The sequence below is a fragment of the Lissotriton helveticus genome, chromosome 7 (genome assembly GCF_964261635.1).
Source record: "Lissotriton helveticus chromosome 7, aLisHel1.1, whole genome shotgun sequence".
NCBI classification, from domain to species: domain Eukaryota; kingdom Metazoa; phylum Chordata; class Amphibia; order Caudata; family Salamandridae; genus Lissotriton; species Lissotriton helveticus.
The window spans coordinates 1,255,463,320-1,255,480,525 of record NC_136068.1 but is presented as its reverse complement, the minus strand read 5'-3'; positions in this window follow the sequence as shown (position 1 = coordinate 1,255,480,525).

The following is a 17,206-nucleotide window of genomic DNA, read 5'->3' as shown; positions in this document are numbered from 1 at the left end:
CCTCGAAACCGGGCCGGTCCTCGGATGCTTGTTTCCGTTCTGGGAAGGACATGGCTTTTGTAGTTCGGACTGGACTGTTCCCATGGGGCACAGGGTCAACGCTGATTTGCATATCGCCATTGTCTAACCCAGGGTGGTGTGGAGTGGAAAAACGATGGATTTGGGCCCAGATCTTTGGACTGGGGTGAATGTGTGACATTGATCCACATTCTGTCCATCACTGTTGTGTTTGCAATTACCTCTCTAAGTGTACTGGGGATGCTCAGACGTGAGTCCCAGGCACTCCACACCACTGGAGTCAAGCTAGCCGGGCTGATGAGAGGTGTTACCTCGAAACCGGGCCGGTCCTCGGATGCTTGTTTCCGTTCTGGGAAGGACATGGCTTTTGTAGTTCGGACTGGACTGTTCCCATGGGGCACAGGGTCAGCGCTGATTTGCATATCGCCATTGTCTAACCCAGGGTGGTGTGGAGTGGAAAAACGATGGATTTGGGCCCAGATCTTTGGACTGGGGTGAATGTGTGACATTGATCCACATTCTGTCCATCACTGTTGTGTTTGCAATTACCGCTCTAAGTGTACTGGGGATGCTCAGACGTGAGTCCCAGGCACTCCACACCACTGGAGTCAAGCTAGCCGGGCTGATGAGAGGTGTTCCCTCGAAACCGGGCCGGTCCTCGGATGCTTGTTTCCGTTCTGGGAAGGACATGGCTTTTGTAGTTCGGACTGGACTGTTCCCATGGGGCACAGGGTCAGCGCTGATTTGCATATCGCCATTGTCTAACCCAGGGTGGTGTGGAGTGGAAAAACGATGGATTTGGGCCCAGATCTTTGGACTGGGGTGAATGTGTGACATTGATCCACATTCTGTCCATCACTGTTGTGTTTGCAATTACCGCTCTAAGTGTACTGGGGATGCTCAGACGTGAGTCCCAGGCACTCCACACCACTGGAGTCAAGCTAGCCGGGCTGATGAGAGGTGTTACCTCGAAACCGGGCCGGTCCTCGGATGCTTGTTTCCGTTCTGGGAAGGACATGGCTTTTGTAGTTCGGACTGGACTGTTCCCATGGGGCACAGGGTCAACGCTGATTTGCATATCGCCATTGTCTAACCCAGGGTGGTGTGGAGTGGAAAAACGATGGATTTGGGCCCAGATCTTTGGACTGGGGTGAATGTGTGACATTGATCCACATTCTGTCCATCACTGTTGTGTTTGCAATTACCTCTCTAAGTGTACTGGGGATGCTCAGACGTGAGTCCCAGGCACTCCACACCACTGGAGTCAAGCTAGCCGGGCTGATGAGAGGTGTTACCTCGAAACCGGGCCGGTCCTCGGATGCTTGTTTCCGTTCTGGGAAGGACATGGCTTTTGTAGTTCGGACTGGACTGTTCCCATGGGGCACAGGGTCAGCGCTGATTTGCATATCGCCATTGTCTAACCCAGGGTGGTGTGGAGTGGAAAAACGATGGATTTGGGCCCAGATCTTTGGACTGGGGTGAATGTGTGACATTGATCCACATTCTGTCCATCACTGTTGTGTTTGCAATTACCGCTCTAAGTGTACTGGGGATGCTCAGACGTGAGTCCCAGGCACTCCACACCACTGGAGTCAAGCTAGCCGGGCTGATGAGAGGTGTTCCCTCGAAACCGGGCCGGTCCTCGGATGCTTGTTTCCGTTCTGGGAAGGACATGGCTTTTGTAGTTCGGACTGGACTGTTCCCATGGGGCACAGGGTCAGCGCTGATTTGCATATCGCCATTGTCTAACCCAGGGTGGTGTGGAGTGGAAAAACGATGGATTTGGGCCCAGATCTTTGGACTGGGGTGAATGTGTGACATTGATCCACATTCTGTCCATCACTGTTGTGTTTGCAATTACCGCTCTAAGTGTACTGGGGATGCTCAGACGTGAGTCCCAGGCACTCCACACCACTGGAGTCAAGCTAGCCGGGCTGATGAGAGGTGTTACCTCGAAACCGGGCCGGTCCTCGGATGCTTGTTTCCGTTCTGGGAAGGACATGGCTTTTGTAGTTCGGACTGGACTGTTCCCATGGGGCACAGGGTCAGCGCTGATTTGCATATCGCCATTGTCTAACCCAGGGTGGTGTGGAGTGGAAAAACGATGGATTTGGGCCCAGATCTTTGGACTGGGGTGAATGTGTGACATTGATCCACATTCTGTCCATCACTGTTGTGTTTGCAATTACCGCTCTAAGTGTACTGGGGATGCTCAGACGTGAGTCCCAGGCACTCCACACCACTGGAGTCAAGCTAGCCGGGCTGATGAGAGGTGTTACCTCGAAACCGGGCCGGTCCTCGGATGCTTGTTTCCGTTCTGGGAAGGACATGGCTTTTGTAGTTCAGACTGGACTGTTCCCATGGGGCACAGGGTCAGCGCTGATTTGCATATCGCCATTGTCTAACCCAGGGTGGTGTGGAGTGGAAAAACGATGGATTTGGGTCCAGATCTTTGGACTGGGGTGAATGTGTGACATTGATCCACATTCTGTCCATCACTGTTGTGTTTGCAATTACCGCTCTAAGTGTACTGGGGATGCTCAGACGTGAGTCCCAGGCACTCCACACCACTGGAGTCAAGCTAGCCGGGCTGATGAGAGGTGTTACCTCGAAACCGGGCCGGTCCTCGGATGCTTGTTTCCATTCTGGGAAGGACATGGCTTTTGTAGTTCGGACTGGACTGTTCCCATGGGGCACAGGGTCAGCGCTGATTTGCATATCGCCATTGTCTAACCCAGGGTGGTGTGGAGTGGAAAAACGATGGATTTGGGCCCAGATCTTCGGACTGGGGTGAATGTGTGACATTGATCCACATTCTGTCCATCACTGTTGTGTTTGCAATTACCTCTCTAAGTGTACTGGGGATGCTCAGACGTGAGTCCCAGGCACTCCACACCACTGGAGTCAAGCTAGCCGGGCTGATGAGAGGTGTTACCTCGAAACCGGGCCGGTCCTCGGATGCTTGTTTCCGTTCTGGGAAGGACATGGCTTTTGTAGTTCGGACTGGACTGTTCCCATGGGGCACAGGGTCAGCGCTGATTTGCATATCGCCATTGTCTAACCCAGGGTGGTGTGGAGTGGAAAAACGATGGATTTGGGCCCAGAACTTTGGACTGGGGTGAATGTGTGACATTGATCCACATTCTGTCCATCACTGTTGTGTTTGCAATTACCGCTCTAAGTGTACTGGGGATGCTCAGACGTGAGTCCCAGGCACTCCACACCACTGGAGTCAAGCTAGCCGGGCTGATGAGAGGTGTTACCTCGAAACCGGGCCGGTCCTCGGATGCTTGTTTCCGTTCTGGGAAGGACATGGCTTTTGTAGTTCGGACTGGACTGTTCCCATGGGGCACAGGGTCAGCGCTGATTTGCATATCGCCATTGTCTAACCCAGGGTGGTGTGGAGTGGAAAAACGATGGATTTGGGCCCAGATCTTTGGACTGGGGTGAATGTGTGACATTGATCCACATTCTGTCCATCACTGTTGTGTTTGCAATTACCGCTCTAAGTGTACTGGGGATGCTCAGACGTGAGTCCCAGGCACTCCACACCACTGGAGTCAAGCTAGCCGGGCTGATGAGAGGTGTTACCTCGAAACCGGGCCGGTCCTCGGATGCTTGTTTCCGTTCTGGGAAGGACATGGCTTTTGTAGTTCGGACTGGACTGTTCCCATGGGGCACAGGGTCAGCGCTGATTTGCATATCGCCATTGTCTAACCCAGGGTGGTGTGGAGTGGAAAAACGATGGATTTGGGCCCAGATCTTTGGACTGGGGTGAATGTGTGACATTGATCCACATTCTGTCCATCACTGTTGTGTTTGCAATTACCGCTCTAAGTGTACTGGGGATGCTCAGACGTGAGTCCCAGGCACTCCACACCACTGGAGTCAAGCTAGCCGGGCTGATGAGAGGTGTTACCTCGAAACCGGGCCGGTCCTCGGATGCTTGTTTCCGTTCTGGGAAGGACATGGCTTTTGTAGTTCGGACTGGACTGTTCCCATGGGGCACAGGGTCAGCGCTGATTTGCATATCGCCATTGTCTAACCCAGGGTGGTGTGGAGTGGAAAAACGATGGATTTGGGCCCAGATCTTTGGACTGGGGTGAATGTGTGACATTGATCCACATTCTGTCCATCACTGTTGTGTTTGCAATTACCGCTCTAAGTGTACTGGGGATGCTCAGACGTGAGTCCCAGGCACTCCACACCACTGGAGTCAAGCTAGCCGGGCTGATGAGAGGTGTTACCTCGAAACCGGGCCGGTCCTCGGATGCTTGTTTCCGTTCTGGGAAGGACATGGCTTTTGTAGTTCGGACTGGACTGTTCCCATGGGGCACAGGGTCAGCGCTGATTTGCATATCGCCATTGTCTAACCCAGGGTGGTGTGGAGTGGAAAAACGATGGATTTGGGCCCAGATCTTTGGACTGGGGTGAATGTGTGACATTGATCCACATTCTGTCCATCACTGTTGTGTTTGCAATTACCGCTCTAAGTGTACTGGGGATGCTCAGACGTGAGTCCCAGGCACTCCACACCACTGGAGTCAAGCTAGCCGGGCTGATGAGAGGTGTTACCTCGAAACCGGGCCGGTCCTCGGATACTTGTTTCCGTTCTGGGAAGGACATGGCTTTTGTAGTTCGGACTGGACTGTTCCCATGGGGCACAGGGTCAGCGCTGATTTGCATATCGCCATTGTCTAACCCAGGGTGGTGTGAAGTGGAAAAACGATGGATTTGGGCCCAGATCTTTGGACTGGGGTGAATGTGTGACATTGATCCACATTCTGTCCATCACTGTTGTGTTTGCAATTACCTCTCTAAGTGTACTGGGGATGCTCAGACGTGAGTCCCAGGCACTCCACACCACTGGAGTCAAGCTAGCCGGGCTGATGAGAGGTGTTACCTCGAAACCGGGCCGGTCCTCGGATGCTTGTTTCCGTTCTGGGAAGGACATGGCTTTTGTAGTTCGGACTGGACTGTTCCCATGGGGCACAGGGTCAGCGCTGATTTGCATATCGCCATTGTCTAACCCAGGGTGGTGTGGAGTGGAAAAACGATGGATTTGGGCCCAGATCTTTGGACTGGGGTGAATGTGTGACATTGATCCACATTCTGTCCATCACTGTTGTGTTTGCAATTACCGCTCTAAGTGTACTGGGGATGCTCAGACGTGAGTCCCAGGCACTCCACACCACTGGAGTCAAGCTAGCCGGGCTGATGAGAGGTGTTACCTCGAAACCGGGCCGGTCCTCGGATGCTTGTTTCCGTTCTGGGAAGGACATGGCTTTTGTAGTTCGGACTGGACTGTTCCCATGGGGCACAGGGTCAGCGCTGATTTGCATATCGCCATTGTCTAACCCAGGGTTGTGTGGAGTGGAAAAACGATGGATTTGGGCCCAGATCTTTGGACTGGGGTGAATGTGTGACATTGATCCACATTCTGTCCATCACTGTTGTGTTTGCAATTACCGCTCTAAGTGTACTGGGGATGCTCAGACGTGAGTCCCAGGCACTCCACACCACTGGAGTCAAGCTAGCCGGGCTGATGAGAGGTGTTACCTCGAAACCGGGCCGGTCCTCGGATGCTTGTTTCCGTTCTGGGAAGGACATGGCTTTTGTAGTTCGGACTGGACTGTTCCCATGGGGCACAGGGTCAGCGCTGATTTGCATATCGCCATTGTCTAACCCAGGGTGGTGTGGAGTGGAAAAACGATGGATTTGGGCCCAGATCTTTGGACTGGGGTGAATGTGTGACATTGATCCACATTCTGTCCATCACTGTTGTGTTTGCAATTACCGCTCTAAGTGTACTGGGGATGCTCAGACGTGAGTCCCAGGCACTCCACACCACTGGAGTCAAGCTAGCCGGGCTGATGAGAGGTGTTACCTCGAAACCGGGCCGGTCCTCGGATGCTTGTTTCCGTTCTGGGAAGGACATGGCTTTTGTAGTTCGGACTGGACTGTTCCCATGGGGCACAGGGTCAGCGCTGATTTGCATATCGCCATTGTCTAACCCAGGGTGGTGTGGAGTGGAAAAACGATGGATTTGGGCCCAGATCTTTGGACTGGGGTGAATGTGTGACATTGATCCACATTCTGTCCATCACTGTTGTGTTTGCAATTACCGCTCTAAGTGTACTGGGGATGCTCAGACGTGAGTCCCAGGCACTCCACACCACTGGAGTCAAGCTAGCCGGGCTGATGAGAGGTGTTACCTCGAAACCGGGCAGGTCCTCGGATGCTTGTTTCCGTTCTGGGAAGGACATGGCTTTTGTAGTTCGGACTGGACTGTTCCCATGGGGCACAGGGTCAGCGCTGATTTGCATATCGCCATTGTCTAACCCAGGGTGGTGTGGAGTGGAAAAACGATGGATTTGGGCCCAGATCTTTGGACTGGGGTGAATGTGTGACATTGATCCACATTCTGTCCATCACTGTTGTGTTTGCAATTACCGCTCTAAGTGTACTGGGGATGCTCAGACGTGAGTCCCAGGCACTCCACACCACTGGAGTCAAGCTAGCCGGGCTGATGAGAGGTGTTACCTCGAAACCGGGCCGGTCCTCGGATGCTTGTTTCCGTTCTGGGAAGGACATGGCTTTTGTAGTTCGGACTGGACTGTTCCCATGGGGCACAGGGTCAGCGCTGATTTGCATATCGCCATTGTCTAACCCAGGGTGGTGTGGAGTGGAAAAACGATGGATTTGGGCCCAGATCTTTGGACTGGGGTGAATGTGTGACATTGATCCACATTCTGTCCATCACTGTTGTGTTTGCAATTACCGCTCTAAGTGTACTGGGGATGCTCAGACGTGAGTCCCAGGCACTCCACACCACTGGAGTCAAGCTAGCCGGGCTGATGAGAGGTGTTACCTCGAAACCGGGCCGGTCCTCGGATGCTTGTTTCCGTTCTGGGAAGGACATGGCTTTTGTAGTTCGGACTGGACTGTTCCCATGGGGCACAGGGTCAGCGCTGATTTGCATATCGCCATTGTCTAACCCAGGGTGGTGTGGAGTGGAAAAACGATGGATTTGGGCCCAGATCTTTGGACTGGGGTGAATGTGTGACATTGATCCACATTCTGTCCATCACTGTTGTGTTTGCAATTACCGCTCTAAGTGTACTGGGGATGCTCAGACGTGAGTCCCAGGCACTCCACACCACTGGAGTCAAGCTAGCCGGGCTGATGAGAGGTGTTACCTCGAAACCGGGCAGGTCCTCGGATGCTTGTTTCCGTTCTGGGAAGGACATGGCTTTTGTAGTTCGGACTGGACTGTTCCCATGGGGCACAGGGTCAGCGCTGATTTGCATATCGCCATTGTCTAACCCAGGGTGGTGTGGAGTGGAAAAACGATGGATTTGGGCCCAGATCTTTGGACTGGGGTGAATGTGTGACATTGATCCACATTCTGTCCATCACTGTTGTGTTTGCAATTACCGCTCTAAGTGTACTGGGGATGCTCAGACGTGAGTCCCAGGCACTCCACACCACTGGAGTCAAGCTAGCCGGGCTGATGAGAGGTGTTACCTCGAAACCGGGCCGGTCCTCGGATGCTTGTTTCCGTTCTGGGAAGGACATGGCTTTTGTAGTTCGGACTGGACTGTTCCCATGGGGCACAGGGTCAGCGCTGATTTGCATATCGCCATTGTCTAACCCAGGGTGGTGTGGAGTGGAAAAATGATGGATTTGGGCCCAGATCTTTGGACTGGGGTGAATGTGTGACATTGATCCACATTCTGTCCATCACTGTTGTGTTTGCAATTACCGCTCTAAGTGTACTGGGGATGCTCAGACGTGAGTCCCAGGCACTCCACACCACTGGAGTCAAGCTAGCCGGGCTGATGAGAGGTGTTACCTCGAAACCGGGCCGGTCCTCGGATGCTTGTTTCCGTTCTGGGAAGGACATGGCTTTTGTAGTTCGGACTGGACTGTTCCCATGGGGCACAGGGTCAGCGCTGATTTGCATATCGCCATTGTCTAACCCAGGGTGGTGTGGAGTGGAAAAACGATGGATTTGGGCCCAGATCTTTGGACTGGGGTGAATGTGTGACATTGATCCACATTCTGTCCATCACTGTTGTGTTTGCAATTACCGCTCTAAGTGTACTGGGGATGCTCAGACGTGAGTCCCAGGCACTCCACACCACTGGAGTCAAGCTAGCCGGGCTGATGAGAGGTGTTACCTCGAAACCGGTCCGGTCCTCGGATGCTTGTTTCCGTTCTGGGAAGGACATGGCTTTTGTAGTTCGGACTGGACTGTTCCCATGGGGCACAGGGTCAGCGCTGATTTGCATATCGCCATTGTCTAACCCAACCCAGGGTGGTGTGGAGTGGAAAAACGATGGATTTGGGCCCAGATCTTTGGACTGGGGTGAATGTGTGACATTGATCCACATTCTGTCCATCACTGTTGTGTTTGCAATTACCGCTCTAAGTGTACTGGGGATGCTCAGACGTGAGTCCCAGGCACTCCACACCACTGGAGTCAAGCTAGCCGGTCTGATGAGAGGTGTTACCTCGAAACCGGGCCGGTCCTCGGATGCTTGTTTCCGTTCTGGGAAGGACATGGCTTTTGTAGTTCGGACTGGACTGTTCCCATGGGGCACAGGGTCAGCGCTGATTTGCATATCACCATTGTCTAACCCAGGGTGGTGTGGAGTGGAAAAACGATGGATTTGGGCCCAGATCTTTGGACTGGGGTGAATGTGTGACATTGATCCACATTCTGTCCATCACTGTTGTGTTTGCAATTACCGCTCTAAGTGTACTGGGGATGCTCAGACGTCAGTCCCAGGCACTCCACACCACTGGAGTCAAGCTAGCCGGGCTGATGAGAGGTGTTACCTCGAAACCGGGCCGGTCCTCGGATGCTTGTTTCCGTTCTGGGAAGGACATGGCTTTTGTAGTTCGGACTGGACTGTTCCCATGGGGCACAGGGTCAGCGCTGATTTGCATATCGCCATTGTCTAACCCAGGGTGGTGTGGAGTGGAAAAACGATGGATTTGGGCCCAGATCTTTGGACTGGGGTGAATGTGTGACATTGATCCACATTCTGTCCATCACTGTTGTGTTTGCAATTACCGCTCTAAGTGTACTGGGGATGCTCAGACGTGAGTCCCAGGCACTCCACACCACTGGAGTCAAGCTAGCCGGGCTGATGAGAGGTGTTACCTCGAAACCGGGCCGGTCCTCGGATGCTTGTTTCCGTTCTGGGAAGGACATGGCTTTTGTAGTTCGGACTGGACTGTTCCCATGGGGCACAGGGTCAGCGCTGATTTGCATATCGCCATTGTCTAACCCAGGGTGGTGTGGAGTGGAAAAACGATGGATTTGGGCCCAGATCTTTGGACTGGGGTGAATGTGTGACATTGATCCACATTCTGTCCATCACTGTTGTGTTTGCATTTGTCATTTCTCTACATGACATCTTCGAATAAGTCCTCAGCCCTTCAGTTTCTGTTTTCGGAGACAGTTTAGTACACAAAACCTAATCTCAAAACAGAATTAGCAAACTTCTCTGACACCACAATGGATACTATCCTTAAAGAACACTATGTCATTGGCATCATGTTGACTGCTATGGATGTAAAAATTCCAAGGCTAACATCAGAGGTGAAATAAATGAGTCAAAGTATTTCAGAATTCCAAGCAAAACACTAAACCGTGGAGTTTCCCTGTGGAGGCAACTACAGGCTACGGGGTATTCAGGGTGAACTTGCCTCCAATCTTAACATGTACACACAAATAAGCTACCCTGAAGGAAAATGACAGGGAAATTACAAGGTACACGGTGAAGTACCAGGCAGCTCAAAAAAAGTGAAAGACTGTCCTCACACATCACCAGGTGTCATGCTTCATCATTGGCAGTACTTGCTCTCTAGAACTCCGTTGGGTAGAGAGCGGGCCTACACCTGGAGACAGAGAGGCACTTCTAAATCTAAATTTAATTTCTTGAAGAGTGTGACTACAGTGGTCTCTACTACTCTCTTCCCATGGGGCATTCAGGCTCTTCCACTGGGGTAAAATTGTGAGCTGGTCTCACACAATTGTGTAAAATTTACTGTGTCTCACATTTGCAGTGACACGTGTCTCACAATAAATAGCCAGTATATGTATATGTTTCTAGAGAGCAAGAACTGTCAATGATGAAGCAGGACACTCGGTGGGGTCTGAGGACAGTCCTTCACTTTTTTTGAGATGCCTGGTACTTCACCAATTTCCGGTCATTTTCCTTCAGAGAAGCTTCATTGTGTGTCCATTTCAGAATTCCAGCCAAGTATGGACTCTATCGTCCAGCGGGTCAGGGAGATTGAGTCCAACTAAATGTGGTTACCTGACTGGGAATGAGATATCAAGTACCTGCACCACAAAGCTACTGATTTGGAAAACAGGGCACAACGTGATAACCTCATTCTATATGGAATCCCATAAACGGCCGAGGGGATGATATGACACAATTCTTAGGGATCCTGATTCCCTGCCTTCTACAAATATCATTCAATGAACCCCTAGAAATTCAGAAAGTTCACTGGATCTAGTCACATACAAAACCTCAAGGAAAGAAACCACACCCCATATTCATCTGCAGCTTACATCACCAGTATGTAAGAGCAATCCTCATGGCAGCCAAATGGAACAAAGGCCTGTTCTAATTGGAGGGACATTCTATATACTTTTCTGAGGATTATTTGGTGAACATCAAAATCAAGTGTGAGAAATGTCTTGTGTGCACCCCAGGCTATGCCATTGGGACCTGTCATCCGGACTCTTCAACTTAGCATACTGGTAGTAACTATGCACAGTAAGATAAGATGTTTTTTTAACATATGGATGGAATCCGTCCTAGATGGATTGGATGAATCAAATATGTACACTGCGGTCTTGCTTCTTCCATTCATGAACCGCAGAGATAATTCGGCACCACTGACACACCACAGCCTTTGTTCAAAATATGCACAACGGAATGGCTTGACTAGGCATGGATTGGAGTCCTAACTTTACTACTCCTAAACAGAAAAATCCTAACTTTAAGACTTTTGGTATTCACATAAGGCATTTAGGCCTCCTAAAGTTTGAAGTCCTAACTTTACTACTCCTAAACTGAAAAAAATCCTAACTTTAATACTTTTGGTATTCACAGAAAGCAGTTAGGAGTCCTACAGTTAGGAGTCTTAACTTTACTACTCTTAAACTGAGAAAAATCCTAACGTTGAGACTTTCGGTATTCACAAAAGGTATTTAGGAGACCTAAAGTTTGAAGTCTTAACTTTACTACTCCTAAACTGAAAAAAATCCTAACGTTGAGACTTTCGGTATTCACAAAAGGTATTTAGGAGACCTAAAGTTTGAAGTCTTAACTTTACTACTCCTAAACTGAAAAAAATCCTAACTTTAAGACTTATGATATTCACAGAAGGCATTTAGGAGTCCTAAAGTTAGGACTCCTAACTTCTGTGAATACCGTCATGAGTAAGTGCCTTCTGTGAATACCAAAATGAGTAAGTGCCTTCTGTGAATACCAAAATGGTAGTAAGTTTAGGATTTTGCCTTAAGTTAGTTCTGTAAATCGGGCCCATACTACCCAGTTTTCTTAGACCTGTCTCCTTTGTGATAAATGACTGTTGTAGCAGATTGCAATAAATTCATCTCTAGGGCGATGGCTCAGTGTAATAGATATTTACAACAGATCGCTTTTCTGCTCACACCTTTCTCCAGGATAAAGATTCACTTTACTAGTGGTTCGTCACACAGTTGCCTGTCTGCAACCATCTCCCTATTGGTTGTATGTTGTAGTGGTTGGTGCAAATATTATATTTGCACTAAAACCTCTTTCCAGGTTTACGAATGGTGTTTTTGTGGTTAGCAATAGACTAGCCCATACAGATAGATGTTTTGCTTTGGTCATTTGTGTTTACAGTCGAGGTTTAAAAAACGCAGGACTATCCACTAAGAACTGTCTCTTACTTCATACGTGAGAGTAGTAGTTGATAAGGTTACAGTGAGCTCTGTGCTGTACATTTCCCACCTCTGTCTTCTTACTTACATTTTTTTAATGGTATTTTATGAACTATATTGAAGTTTACTTTACTGGATGATAACATCAGTGATGTCATTTTGGATGTCATCTGTGATGGCACTGACCATGTCATGGGTGATATAATGTGTGTTAGACCCGGCTTCCTGGGCACCAGGGCACTCAGGGGTATCTGCGCTCCAATCGCATCAACTGGAGTGTTCCCTCACTGATATCCTGGGGCCTCAGTACTAAAGGACCCAAAACTGGATAACCAAGTACTCCTCTCCAGCACTTGACTCTCTCAGGGTAGCGAGACAGAGCAGTCCAAGGCTTACTCAAGGAGGTGAGGTGGGGTTAGACATTCAGAATACAGTGTAAACCGTACCACCAGCTGATAAACTCACTGTCCAGTCAGTGCTTTACTTTTTATAAAAGAAAAGTACTTTAATACACATAAGATAATTATTCTACACATAAAACTAGGATGGTGTGCTCCTGAGGCGGAAAGCCGGGAGCGAGGCTGTGTGCTTGTGTACTTTTAATCTTTGTGTCACTACTTAAAACCTTGTATTTTTAAACAACATACTTACGATTTCTGGAACTCCCTGTGGTCCACAGCAGCCGAGTTATCGCTGCAGTCAGACCGCCCCAGATCTTTGTTTGGCGCCAGTGCCGCGCGCTGAAACCGGAGGCCATGCCCCCTTTGAGGCCACGCCCCCCGCTCCCTACCGGAAGCAGCATAAATTATGTTTATGCCACGGACGCGCAGCGGACGAGCGCAGCGGGCGCGACGATTGCGCGCCGAAGGCGCGCTTAAGGCAAGCCCGTCTGCGCCCGTCCGCGCACGACCGGGCCTAGGGCCAGAACCTCTGTCAGAGGGGCATACCAAGAGGGTGAGTTACTCAAGACGTGACTTACTTAGTCTCAGACCCACCAAAAGCACACACTGTAACTATGTTCATGACTCAGGGGGAAACTTCACAAACTGTACCATCTGCCCTCCGGTCAAACTACAACTGACCCAAGGGCCACTTATATACTCTGGCTCTGGCCTGAAACTAGCAGAACTGAACTGTAGGTCGCTCCCTATGCATGCCTTGCTCATTAACCATCTGCTTGATGACCATGAGCTAGACATTCTGTTTTTAACAGAAACGTGGCTCACCCCGCACTCTGACTCAGATGTAGTCATGGCTCTGCCCCCGGGCTTTCTCATCCAATCCCAGCCACGCCCCTGTGGCAGAGGAGGCGGACTGGCAATTCTGCATCGAGAATATCTCTCGTGCAGAATCAGCGATGCTCACATCAAGGATTCAGAGAGCTGCCACTTTAACATCCGTCGGTTACCTCATTGACAGGCTTTTTGGTGTATCGCCCGCCCGGCCATTTTGGCCCCTTTGCTAGCGCCCTACTGGATTCCATATCAGCTCTTGCCCACTCCACCTCCAACTTCACTGTGCTAGGGGACCTCAATATCCATTTTGACGATCCCCTAGACACAGGGGCTGCTGACCTGGCACGAGATCTAGCTGCCTATGGTCTCCAACTAGCAAACACCGGAGCTACCCATATCAAGGGCCATTTGCTAGACCCAGTCTTCACTAATGTTCATACCCTCCTGGCCAAACCCGCATGCCCTCTCCCCTGGTCTGACCATTTTTTGGTCCCCCTCTTATTACCAGGAGAATTCAGGAAGCCTCCTAAGCCCATCACGTATACCCGAGATAGGGCATGGTCCAGACTCCCTATCAAGGACTGGGCCAATGCTCTAGAATCATCACTCCCCAACCCTACCAGGAACCCTGTCATAGCTGACAGTAACTTTAGGAAGTGGATCGCCGACTCACTTGATCCTATCATCCCCATGAAAACCCGCGAAGATAAAAGCGGTAAGTTAGGTTCAGCCCCCTGGTTTAACATGGAACTTAGAGCCCTCCGCAAGGAGTGCAAGAAAGCTGAGCGATTATGGAGGAAGGATTGGCTTCATTCCAATAAAGATGCATACCGGAGGATTGTCAGGGCATACAAAGCTGCCCTGAAAACCTCTAAAGCCTCCTACTATGACGACAGAATAAAAAATGCCACCAATTCCGCGAGAGAATCTTATCTCATAGTAAAAGAACTCCTAAAGATCCCTGAACCTCCATCACTGTCCAGTATCACCCTAGACAGAAGTAAAGAACTAGCCAAATTCTTTGAATCCAAAATCACCACCATCCTGGACTCACTTCCACAGCCCAGTCAGCTAACATGCTGGGACACGATCGCACCTGACACTAGCTCAGTAAGCATCCCTGGCCCGTCTCTTAACGCCTTTAGAGCAGTTACACTGGATGAAGTCGAAAAGACCCTGGCCAAAATGAAAAGTGGCTCCCCCCTAGATCCCGCACCCATGAGATTTCTCAAAGCAGTCGCTCCAGTGATTGTTCCTCCAGTTACGGAGCTGATCAATGCCTCTCTGTCTCAAGGCTTGGTCCCTCCTAGTTGGAAGGGAGCGGTAATCAAGGCCCTGCTAAAAAAGCCCCAACTAGACCCTTCAGACCTAGCGAATTACAGACCAATCTCGCTCCTACCTGGCATCAGCAAAATTGCCGAAAAACTGGTCAACGCTCAGCTGTCCCAGTTTCTCGAATCAAACAATCTGCTGCGTCAATCCCAAACGGGGTTTCGCCCTGGCCAGGGCACGGACACCGCCCTCCTCGCTGTCATCGAGGAGGCAAGGTGCATTTTGGATTCGGGGGGATCAGTGGCAGTGATCCTCCTGGACCTTAGTGCAGCCTTTGATACGGTGGATCGCCGTGTCCTGCTCCATCGGCTGGCTAAGGCGGGAATCGGGGGCACAGCGCTGGCCTGGTTAGAGTCTTTCCTCTCGGACCGTTCTTTTCAGGTCTGGGATGGCTGCTCCCGGTCTGACTCTCTTCCCCTGATAAATGGGGTCCCCCAGGGCTCTTCACTGAGCCCTACCCTTTTTAATGCCTATATGGCCCCTTTGGAAGATGTAGTTGCCCCCTTTGAAATTAAGATTGTAAGTTATGCGGACGACACGCAACTGGTCGTCTCGCTCTCACATCTAGACCAGCGCCCAGACAGTCTTTTGCACTGCCTCCAGAAGATCCACCACTGGATGTGCGAATCTTCGCTCAAGCTCAATGGGTCCAAAACAGAGGTTATGCTGATGGGCAAGAAATGGACAACAATTCCACCATCTGTTTGGCCCGACTCCATGGGTGAGGTGCCCACTCCCAGAAAAGAACTTAAGAGTCTGAGGGTCTGGCTTGAACCAGACCTTACCATGAAAACCCAGGCTACTAAAACAGCCGGTACCTGCTTTGGACTCATGCGGTCAGTCCGCAAGATCCTTCCACTGCTCCCCCCTCTCTCCAGGAAATTACTGATTCAAGGACTGGTTCTTGCCCGACTGGATTACAGTAACGCTGTGTATCTAGGAGCCCCCGAATCCACCCTGGGTAAGCTGCAACGTACCCAAAATGCAGCAGCTCGGATGTTGCTTGGTCTCCCTTCCAGATCCTCCGCAAGACCTGCCCTCAAAGCACTCCACTGGTTGCCAGTACGAGAGAGGATTGAGTTCAAGGCTATGTGCATTGCTCACAGGTTCCTAAATGGACAAGGCCCCTCCATCCTAGAAAAAATGGTTACCCCGTACAAAGCCTTGAGGTCCCTGCGATCGGACAGTGAACGACTGGCGAATGTTCCCAAGTTTAGGAGGGCACGTACCGGAGGCCGTCGTTTCTCAGTAAAGGCAGCCTCCCGTTGGAACTTGCTCCCCCGCAGTCTGCGATTGGAACCATGCTACCTTCGCTTTCGCAAACAACTTAAAACGCTGCTTTTCCCAAAATAAAGAGTTCCGCTCCTCCTCTTTCCCCTTCTCCCCTCTTAGCCTACCTACAGTTTATAGCGCGGGGATGCCCTCGGGTCACCAGGCGCTCTACAAACCCTTAAATAAATAAATAAACAGTGAAAACCAGAAGTCTCTACAACCCTCTGGGGCAGAGTTCTGACCCCAAACAGTATTATAGCGCCTAGACGCCAAGCACTATAAAAACACAGTTAACATGAAAACACACAGTAAGCATTGCATATTACAGATCATGTTACACAGGGCTGTTCTCATTCACTAGAGCCTTGATACCAAACTTTGTATTGAAAGGATATAGTTTCAGCATATGATGCAAAGTCAAATGGTCGTGATCGGCCCCATAACCCCCCACCCAAAGCAACAGAAGTGCCCTCCCATTGTGAGTGAGGACACGGCTTTAGTGGTGTCAGGGATCCGATCAAAGGTGCCGGATGTCTTGGCACAGTTTACTGGAGTCCCACTAGTCCAGTAGCCACTGGCTAGCTGAAGAAGGGTAATGGCTGGGCAGAGTGGCAGTTCACCCTGATACCCTCAGAGTTCACAAAAAGAAAGGTGGGGTCTGCTTCACTGGCCTCTCTTCCCAGTTACTGCTTGTACAGGCTTCCACAGCGCAAGGGAGGAGCCTAGAGGGGATTTGATCTCACCTTCAAAGACTAGAATCAAGCATCCCCCTCTCTGGCTCTCGTCATGTGCTGCAAGCTTCTTTCCACCAGCCTCTGTGATGTGCTGTAAGCTTCCTTCCCACACCTTTGGTGATGTGCCGCAAGCTTCCTTCCCACACTGGGTAGCTGTCTGTAATTTCCTTGGTCCAAAGCGAACGCTCATCCAAGCCTCACAAACAGCTGGTCCTTAATGACCTTTCTTCCAGACCGCAGTGAACAGAGTCTTATCATCTGTCTTCACACCAGCAGGGTCCGTGCCTGGCTATCTTCTCTGTCATAGCCCAGTCTTTGAACAACAGCTGACCACTCAGGCCAGACTTTTATCACCTCTGATTGATAGGCTCATCCAATCAGAGGGTCTGCTACTTTTTACACCTCCAATCACAGACCATTCACCGCGTGTTCCATGCATGGGTAAAGCACGTAGCAGGTCGTGTTCTGGTATCAGGCTGCGCAACCCTCTAGAGAGGAATTTTAATTTACTCCAGCCCAGGAGGCCCTGACAAGTGAGGGAGGGTCCTATCCACACAGTTAGTGCAGCTAAACCCAGGTAAGAGCTGAGGGTCTCCCCCAGCCCACCAGGCCTTTCCAAGGAAATAGGGAGGGGGACGGGGAGCTGGGATGTCCAGCAG